Raw genomic sequence first — 7873 nt, 5'->3', positions numbered from 1 at the left:
TGTGTGTGTGTGTGTGTATGTAAGTGTGTGTGTATTTGTGTTTGTCCCCCAACCATCACTTGACAACCGATGTTGGCGTGTTTACACCCCCGTAACTTAGTGGTTCGGCCAAAGAACAGATAGATTAAGTACTAAGCTTACAAACAATAAGTCCTGGGGGTGATTTGTTCGACTAAAGGCGCTGCTCTAGCATGGTCGCAGTCAGTGTCTGAAACAAGTAAAAGAATAAAGCTTAAAAAGTAATATATGTGTATGTGTATGTTTGTGTGTGCATGCGTGCGTGCGTCTGTGTGTATGTGTGTGTGTGTGTGGTGTATTTGTATGTATGTATGTATGTATGTATGTATGTATATGTGTGTATTGTGAGTGTGTATGTAGGAGTCTAATTTTATTCTTTATGTTCATGCTCCTATCTCTCCATATTGGTTTCAGATTGGTATGTACCATTTTCTGAGTATTTTATAAGAATTTCGTATTTTAATCCTTTATCATTTATAACCGCTCCCAGCTATTTGAATAACAACACCTCCTGCAGTTCGTAGTGTTTTGAAGACATGCCTTTTGAGATGGAATTGCTGGAATTTGTCATAAGTGCCTGGTTTATTTGTCACTTGTTTCTCTCTCACATTTGGTGGAGACTCTGTCAAGTAGATGGAGGATTTATTCAATTACTTCACCTTTCCTTCACTACAGTTCATTAATGTCGCTAGCAAATCTAAACTTTGTGATGTGCCTTCTCTTTCTTTTCCGAAGCTGATTTTATCCATATGGCCTTCAAGAGTATCGCACATTATTTGATCCTGCAAAATTTTAAAGAAGTGACCAGTTAATGATCTCCTGAAGGACTCCCATGGTGGTGTAGTACTATTCCAAGATTGTGCTATTTACGAGTGGTGTATTGATTGCTTTCGCGTAAAGCTAATAAAGAACGCGGGTAAGGGCTGTCCAGTTTGTTGAGTGGGCGATTTTCTATCGTCATTGATGTCCATGTACTTTAACATGTACTTTGATTGCTGGCTAAAGAAAGGAGATCTTTACGCTGTAGTTAAGCTAGAGTTAAGCTGTAGGCTAAAGAATTGTTGCAGTTAAACTGATGATTAAGGGTTACATGTTTTAATTGAGAAAGAAATGCCCAAGAGAATGGTTTCTGGCAGCTGCTCAGCTAACGTTTATGAGTCCGCTCTGAAACATACTGGAAACCAAAGATAGGTTGTGTAATATGCCGATGTTTAGTGAGCAGAGCAGCTGTAGGCAGTTGTCAGGTGATCCAATAAGTACATAGACAGTAATGGTTTGATAAGAGCTAAGGAAGTGATAAAGACTGTTTGTAATGTTTGTATGCCGATCAGGAAAACGCAGAGATGTTATTAGTTGTAAAGTCTTGAGAATAGTAAAACAAATGAACCAGACACACTTGATGCACAGGGTTCAATATCTTGAAATGACTGCTGTGCTGCATTTCTACAACCTGCATCTTGTACAATTCGTATTTATTTTTTTCTTTCCAATATATTTTGTTTTCATATTTTCACACTTCGCATTCGTTATCGTACATCTTCTTCACTATTCTTTCTTCGCCAAGAGCCTCCTCTCTTCTTTTATTCTGTTTCAATATTAATTTATTTCTTTTGTAACTCTCTTTTTCCTCACTTTTATTTCTTTTATAATTTTTTCTTCTTGTTTTGTTTCCCCAATCTTATTCTTATTGCTATATTTGATCTTTTTGTTTATATTTTTCCTTATTTCACAATTTTTTTTCTATTTTCATTTGACTATTTCTATTATTTTATTTCTACTCGTTTTACTCATTCCTTATTTCGATAATTTCTTTTCTATATTGCTTTCAATTGGTTTGGACAAGTGTTTTCTTTTCTCTCTTTTGTTTATCATTTCTACTATTTTCAGTTTATTTTCCGTATGTTCCCTGCTCAAACTGCCTAACGTTATTATAATTTCTCTTCACATGTTTTCCTCTTAAGTTTCTTTGTTCCTCGATATATTAATTCTATTATATTGTGAATTAAAGAATTATTGAGACGAATTTCGTGGAAGTACATAATATTTTATGATTATTGTTGCTGTTGTAGAGTCACCTGTTCTTGTTTGGCATAATGATAATAATAATAATAATAATAATAATAATAATGATGATAATAATAATAATGATAATAATAACAACAATAACAACAACAATAATGATGATAATAATAATAATGATAATAATAACAACAATAACAACAACAATAATGATAATAATAATAATAATAATAATAATAATAATAATAATAATAATAATAATAATAATAATAATAATAATGATAATAATAATCATAGCAACAGCAATAATGATAATGATAATAACAACAACAACAATAAGAAGATAATAATAATAATAATAATAATAATAATAATAATAATACTAATAATAATAAAAAAATTCTTCTCCATCATCATCATCATCATAGTCATCGTCGTCGTCGTCATCATCATCATCATCATGTTTTTTTATTAATTTTTCGTTCAGCAATTTTTGTACGCGTTTTCATTTCTATTTTTCATTATTACTGTTTGTAATCGTGAGTATTTTTACTTAATTGATTCTCTATTTCTAATCTAAGACGACATATCACCACAAGTCACTTCTTTAAATGTCTATAATAATTTAATTTTAATTGTAAAGTTAAATTTATTTTTATATTATTCTAACATATATATATATATTTAGAGAGAGAGAGAGAGAGAGAGAGAGAGAGAGAGAGGGAGGGAGGGAAAGAGAGAAAGTGTGTTAGATATATAGAATAGTTAATAACTAATTGTCACAGGTTAAATAATTCAGTCTATTTGTTGCAATAATGAATGAGGTTAACTATTAACCTGAATAATGTCTACTCTATGCGTTCGTTTATTATGTTACATTTTCATATATTTATGCTTGTTCGACGAGATTCGGCAGTGGTCACAGCTTTTGCATGGCGTAGCCATACATTATACAGATATAATGAAATAATTATACATCAACACACTGACACATATATCGGTAAATGTTATCAGGAATTGCATAAAACATTATCTGGCATGCATTTCGAAGTTTCCCACAGTTACTGGAGATTATTTACTTGAAGCAAGCTAAACTACTTAATAACAATAGTTAACCTCAAGCAACCAAATATAACCAACGAAGGAAGGTTGCTCAAGTCGAAACAAAACTAATTCTACATTCTTATTCAGCTATGTAATGTGTAGTAGATAATAACATACTACAATCAGCTCCCTCATCAGTAACGTCAAAAACTGAAACGTATTCAAATTATTTTCTTGTATTTCTACACTGAAATACTGCATTATTGCACTCATCACAACAAAAATCCTAGAAAGCTACCAACGGTATACAATCAATCTAAAATCTGTGAATCTAGAAGTCTGAAAAAAATTTTTTTTTCAGAACCCTCAATAATTTAGCTCATTATTCGCATACCAAGTTCAGGTCTTCAATAAGTACAGACGTTTCAGAAAGTCTCTTCTAATACTCTTCAAATTCATGTGACCGCCAAACTAAATGGATTTACCACATAAAGATACTTCATGAAAATATACTTATTTCTTCACTCCTTAGTTCAAATTGTATCTTTGCTACTATTTAACAACATTCATATTCGAAGCGGAAGGAAACAATTAACTTAAAGCCAAAAAGATGTGATAAAAGATACACATATACACATAATTCAAAGATCCTACCAATACATTTTTAAATAAAATTAATATATCTTCACACGCTTATAAATATAATAACTTATACTGGCCAGGCTCATCAACATGACAGGCTTGGAGTTATCTACAATTGATAATCATATCTTCGGAATGCTAGTATGCAGTTTCAAATACCAATAAAGTTAGAAAACAATTTATTCTTTCTCACTTCTATAATTTCTTTATATTTATAAATTGGACTGTTAATTTTTATAATGTCATATATGCACACATATGTGTGTTTCTATGCATATGTACATGCATATTTATATGTGTGTATATATGTGTGTGTGGATATATATATATATATATATATATATATATATATATATACGGATGCATACACACACTCACAGATATGACGATATACATGTGTGCAAATGTATTTTTATACACACTGCAATTCATCCGATGGCTAAATCCTTCACCTTCGCTGGATTATAATTATTCTATTGAGTGTATATCCAAGACAATTACAATGAATACAGAAATTAGTGCAACTGTATATTTTTTATTTCTACAGTCAAACCAAATATGCTGTATAACTGCCTGTAGATATAGAAAATATGCAGATGTACTAATTTGCATATTCATTGTCCTATCTATCTATCTATCTATCTATCTATCTATCTATCTATCTATCTATCTATCTATCTATCTACTTCTGTATTCATTGTCTTATATATATACGTAATGTTTTGGACCAGTGGATATATATCAATTAGTGTGTTGAGTAAAGCACGTTCACTGTTTGAGCTACCTTGTGTCATCCACGGATGGGATATATTTCCGTTGGATCTACTTCAGTGGTACAGCGGGAAAATACCAACATGACTGCAAGAATTCAACATATTTAGCCAGACGCTACTTTATGCCTGCATATACATAATTTAACCCAGACTTCACTGATCGTTGCAACAAAGTTGGATGCACAACATCCCACCCATAAAAGTCTGTCACAGGGAGTGAGGTGGGGTGAAACGATCGTTGTACTGAATAAAGAATAATGCCAAATCCATCTTCCACTTCATTCATGGATTATCATATCATGTATGCATTTTGCTATCACATACATGTGTACGTTTGAGTGTGTATCTGTGTGTATACGCGTGTGTGAAAATGTTATGTATATGTACGTAATCATATGATAAGAGCATGGAAATGAAATATCGAATGAATGAAATGGGACAAAGATTCAAAGAGATGTGAAAAATAATCATAGATTAGAAAGAATAAAATGAAAGAATTATTGATAATACAAAATGAAGAAAGAATGTAAAAAAAAGCGAGAAAAATATATAACTTGCATGAGAAGAGGGAAAAAATTTGAAAGGGAAGAATAATAAAGAAAGAAGGGAAAGAAATATAGAGCGTAAAAAGACTATAATCGGAATAGATAAATGAAAACAAACAGAAATGAGTTTTGTACCACTCTATTTGAAGATTTCATTTGTTTGTAGTATAACTTGTATTTATATAAAAATATGTCTATGATTATTCATAAGCAATACATGTATCTGTGAAGTCACCTCTGCCTTGCAGTACTGGTAAACAGCCAGGTGTTTTATTGTAATTAACATTGGCAGATAAATAAAGGCATCATCGAGTTTTAATGAATACCAGTCATCGATTAACTCGGCTGTTTTTAAAAATATACATAGGTGCAGGCGCTGGTGGGGTTAAAGGGATTGCTTCTCAACAATGTACCCTTGGGCTCAGTCACACTGTGCGGCATCTTCGTCAAGAGCCTTCTACTATTGCCCCGCGCCAACCCAATGGGTTTGATAGACGGAATCTGGAAATACTCAGTCGTGCGTGCACGTGTATGTGTATGTGCGTGTGTGTGAGTGTATAAATCTATATCTATGTGTGTGTGTTTGTGTTGGTATTGTATTTATTGGTATTGTATTTAGATTGCTATAGTATTTGTTTGTTTTTGGTATTGTATTTGTTCCCCTCCAGCTTGACAACTCAGCTGTTCCGTCAAAGAGACCGGTAAAATAAGTGCCAGATTAAGAAAATAAGTATTGTCGAATAGATTTATTCGATTGAACTTTACAAGGTGGTACCCAAGCATCACCTCTGCCCAAAGACTGATGCAAAGGATGAAGATTTAAATGCTTATTTAAGCAAAAACTCTCAAGGAAAAAAAGTAACTAAAATTCTAAAGAGATTTGTGTCATGCATATGCGGCACTTGTGACAAAATATCGTTGTTCTCGGATCCTGTGAATGATACAAATATCCACGGAATTCTTAACTAATAACTCTTATATTGGTCTCAAATTTTTGGCACAAGGACAGTAATATCGGGGAAGGAGCTGAGTTGCATTGACCGATTCCAGTGCTCAATCGCTACTTATTTTTTTGACTCCAAAAGGATAAAAGGTAAAGACGGTCACAACGGAACTTGAACTCAGAACGTAGAGACGTACAAAATACCGCTAAGTATTTTTCCCACGTACTAACGATTCCGCTAGCTTGTCGCCGTATTAACTCTTATATTAACGGTTATAGTTTTTAACCAAACACGTAGCATTGTTTTATAATACCTCTGTCACTAATACAGTTTGAAGCACTCTCTTTGGTTACAGAGCTTATTTGCGTTCGCAAACTGGTGAGTGACCTCCTTCCAATGAACATTTGTTCTGCTCTCTTCCTTCTTGACATTACCGAAGTTGTTACTCAAATTAATTTCCACAGCTTTAGTATGTTGGTGCAACGGACTCGCAGTCATAAGATCGCGGTTTCGATTCCCAGACCGGGCGTTGTGAGTGTTTATTGAGCGAAAACACCTAAAGCTCCACGAGGCTCCAGCAGGGGATTGTGGTGAACCCTGCTGTACTCTTCCACCACAACTTTATCTCACTCTTACTTCCTGTTTCTGTTGTGCCTGTAATTCAAAGGGTCAGCCTTGTCACACTGTGTCACGCTGAATATCCCTGAGAACTACGTTAAGGGTACACGTGTCTGTGGTGTGCTCAGCCACTTGCACGTTAATTTCACGAGCAGGCTGTTCCGTTGATCGGATCAACTGGAACCCTCGACGTCGTAAGCGACGGAGTGCCAACAACAACAGTATGTTGGTTCAGGAAAATAATCGCGTGGAACAGTGGTAAGCCTGTAATTCTTATCCATTCCAAATGCAAATAGATATCAGTTGAAAGTTAAATCGCGTTCAGATTATAGAATCCTTGAATGAGCCTCTCTCGATAACTACAATATCTGTATCAACGTTACGCTCTTGAATAGTCATTTTACTCTTACTCAACATAGATATGTATTTATATACACATGTAGCGGTACGTATGTACATATGTATATTTGCGTGCGTGTATGTATGTATGTATGTATGTATGTATGTATGTAAGTATGTATATATATATATATATATATATAAGTCACAATATTTGATTTCAAGTAATCCAGTAGTACTTATGCAAATAGCTCCTTCATGCATTATTGTACAAACCATAAAGAATATATCGTAATATACAAGAGATAAGGATAAGGTGTGTATAAACGAGAGACAAATATTTTGATGAAGCTTTATTTAGCAATAAGAAAAGTCCTATTATCACGACAAATATTTTCGTAACTAAAAAACATGCAAATAATTTATATTATCATATTTAATAATAAATAAATTACTTACATGCCTGCATTAATGTAAAATGCAAAATATACATTCAAAATAATGCAAAATATGAGCTACATGAAAGTAATTTATTTATTAAACATTATAATATAAATAATTTATTTACATGTTCTTGAGTTACGAAGCAATTTGTCATCATATTAGGATTTTTTATTGTTAAATAACAGTTCATCAAAATATTTCTCTGTCATCTATGATTTTATCTATCTATCTATCTATCTATCTATCTATCTATCGAAACGAGTAAGTAACCTTCTCTCTTGTCTCTTTTACTGTCGTGTATGAAACACAAATTTCGACTTCAACTATGCTTAAATTAGGTTGTGTAAATGTACGTGGCTTGGCGTCAGCTTGGAAGCAAGGTTACCTTCTAAATGACATCAAGTCACAGAACATAGAAATCATGGCTATCAGTGAAACCAGACTCAGTAACCCGCGGGCCCTCAAGTCCATGTTTGGTGGACATTTC

Source organism: Octopus bimaculoides, chromosome 7 (genome assembly GCF_001194135.2).
Source record: "Octopus bimaculoides isolate UCB-OBI-ISO-001 chromosome 7, ASM119413v2, whole genome shotgun sequence".
In the NCBI taxonomy this organism is placed as follows: Eukaryota; Metazoa; Mollusca; class Cephalopoda; order Octopoda; family Octopodidae; genus Octopus; species Octopus bimaculoides.
The sequence above is the reverse complement of the archived record's forward strand: the minus strand, read 5'-3'. Positions refer to the sequence as shown.